The sequence below is a fragment of the Narcine bancroftii genome, chromosome 3 (genome assembly GCF_036971445.1).
Source record: "Narcine bancroftii isolate sNarBan1 chromosome 3, sNarBan1.hap1, whole genome shotgun sequence".
NCBI lineage: Eukaryota > Metazoa > Chordata > Chondrichthyes > Torpediniformes > Narcinidae > Narcine > Narcine bancroftii.
This window is the reverse complement of record NC_091471.1, coordinates 254,624,752-254,627,990: the sequence shown is the minus strand read 5'-3', so window position 1 is coordinate 254,627,990 and position 3,239 is coordinate 254,624,752.

Here is a 3,239-nt window from a genome sequence, read left to right as displayed (position 1 = left end):
TTTATATAATCGAGCTTACCGTGCCCTGAGAGGATGCAGTGGAGGAGGCCTCTGAGTGCATGAACCTGAGGTTCACTGAGCTTGTAGCTGATGTGCAGCAACGTGGCTGGAAGGCAAGTGTCCGACCAGTCGAAGTCGGCTGCAGAGGATTTGTAGCCACAGCAACACCAAGGCTACTCGGGGAACTGGAAGCGCGCGGAAAGATACATTGACAAGCAGGCAAAGATCTCTCCAGAGCTGCTAAAAAGGGTAGGCAGGGGCTCTGGATGAGGAGAAAGGATCCCACCTGGACCCCCAAGTGAGTGAAGGGCATCTAGGGGGTGAGTCCGAGATGCCAGGATTCACTGCCGTGGGTCTATCAGCGAAACACTGAGGAAGGAGGACACCCACTTGGTCACCTAAAAGGTGCCTCCACTCGTAACATCCAGTCCTGCATAACATTAGCAAATACAGCATTTATCAAAACGAGGTTTTAAAGAATACTAAAGTCAACACTTGACAAAAATGTAAACACAATTTTTTCACTACAAAAAAAAGCATGAAATGTTTGAAATTGTGGTTAAAAATGAACATTGTAAAAGAAAAATACAAATCTTCATTATAAGTTTACATGTATTAAGCATGGTCACTGTTGCCACTGTACATCTGTGGTGATAGGCATGCACGCAAAATCCCATTAAATGTTCAAAGTTTGAGAGTATTTGAAAAGTCCGGATTCTTGGATGGTCCAGATTTCTGGCATCCGGATTTTTGGACTTCAACTGTACCATTAACAACAGGTATATTCATATGTGTATAACTCTGGTGACTGTCTTACAGAAATATTAATCAAGCACCATGAGCTGAGAGGCAGAATTTGGCCATTTTGCCCATTGAGTCTGCTCCAACATTCAAAGCCAATATATTTTTCATTTCAACCCCATTCTGCCTTCTACCCATATCATTTGATGCCCTGACTAAATCAAGAACCTTTCCTTTAAATATATTCAATTACCTGGCCTCTACAGGTAACAAATTTCACAGATTCATCTCCCTCTGACTGAATAAAATTCTCCTCATCCCTATTCTAAAACATGTCCTGAAGATGTGGCCTCTGATATGAGACTCTCCCACCATTCTCACACCCATCCACTTCATGTCTGCTCTATCCAGACCTTTCAATATTCAGAATTCTTTGAGGAGCTTACGCCCCACCCCTCATCCTTCTAAACGTCAGTGAGTATAGGTCTAGCCATCAACCCTCATCTTCTCAAAAGGTTGGGTAGCAGTTAGTGCAACGCCTTTACAGCACCAGCAATCAGGACTAGGGTTCGAATCCCACATTTCTGTAAGGAGTTGGTACATTCTCCCGGTGTCTGCGTGGTTTGACACTGTTCGAAACGTACTGGGGATTTTAGGTCAATCAGGTGCAATTGGGCGGCACAGGTTTGTGGGCCGAAATGGCCTGTTACCATGGTCAATGTCAAAAAAAATTTTTAAATTTAAAGTAAGAAGTGTTTTAAAAAAAATTAAATTTACTCATAGAGCACGGTAACAGGCCATTTTGGCCTACGAGTCTATACCACCCCATTGACTGACACTCCCGTATGATTTTCGAACGGTGGGAGGAAACTGAAACCCTCGTAGAAATCCCACGCAAACCCACAGGGAGAACATAAGAACTCCTTTCAGAGAGCGTGGGATTCAAACCAAAGTCCAGTCCCGATCGTTGGTGCTGAAAAAGCTTTGCACTGACTGTCATGATAATGAATATGCATGATGTGTATTAACCTGACTGGAAGCCAGATGGTATGCACTGGAGGTGGAAGATGCAGGATGAGGAAATAAGGGAAGCAGGAAAATAAAGACACGGAGATGTTCAACTGGTAAAGCATGTGGTGATGGTGTTATTAATTTCACATTTCGGGCCACAAATGTGACATTGGTGACGAGGATAAACATTTTGGATTTTAAATGTGATAAACATTTTGGATTTTGAATCGGTGGCTTTGAGCTGGAAGGTTTTCTTCATGGCAGTCACAGGAGCAGAATTTCTAGCACTTCGAGGTGCTCCTCATTTTGACCCGATGGGTGATGCAAGCACTGAGTGTGAAGTGGAAGGCATGGCTGGAAGAATTTGAAGCCTACGCCGACAGTCGTGGCCTATTTCTCGATAGCAGTACGGCGGAACAGAAAGCGCAGCGGAGGGCATTACTTCTCTTCACCGCAGGACCCGCATTTAGGGAAATTTTTAAGACACTTTTGAATACTGGAAGGAAGGAGGAATACCAGAAAGCCGTAGATGCATTGAATGCACACTATGTGGTGACACCGAATGCTACATTTCAAAGCCATTTGTTTCGCAAAACAAAACAAGAAGATGGAGAAACGGTTGCCCAGTACTTGATGAGATTGCGACAACTGGCTGTGGGATGCAATTACATGGTAGCTGATTTGGACAACCAGTTATTGGATCAAGTTGTGCAGCACTGCAGATCAGACAAACTCAGAAGGCGACTGCCGGAAAAAGGGGATGAGTTGAAACTTACCAATGCTTTAACAATGACTGCTGCATTAGAGGCTGTTGAGGGGCAATTTCATACCATGAAACTGAAAGACAACTCAAGCCAGCCCAGTAAAGACAAAGTTGGTCAACAAGTAAATAGGCTCTCGCACAGCCATAGCCAGCCAAGAAATATGCCGACAAGTGACTTGGAGTGTTACAGATGTGGAAACAGAGGTCATTTTGGAAAAGACCCATGCTGCCCAGCAAAAGGCAAAGTTTGTAGAAAGTGTGGAGGTAAAGACCACTTGGCAAAGAAGTGCAAAAGCAAGTCAAATGCAAACCAGAATGGGAAGGGTACAGCTTCTAAGGGCAAAGCTTGGGGGAAAGGAAAGTATCCTGGAAAGAAAGGCACTATTCACCATATAGAAGGTGACCCAGAAAGTGACGATGATGATGACAACCAGGATGGGCAGGAATACTATCAGTTTACATTGAATGATGTACATCATGAGAAGGTCCCAGTGATAATTGGTGGTGTGACAATTCCGGTCATTGTAGACTCAGGCAGTGACAGGAATGTAATTGACTGACATTTATGAGAGAAATTGAAAAGAAAAAAGATCATTTGTACATCAAAGAAGTGTTCAAAGAAACTGTATCCATACACAGCAACCAAGCTATTGCAGACCATTGGATGTTTCACTGCGACTGTTGAAGCTGATGACAAGTACATCGAAGCAGAGTTTGTTGTCAT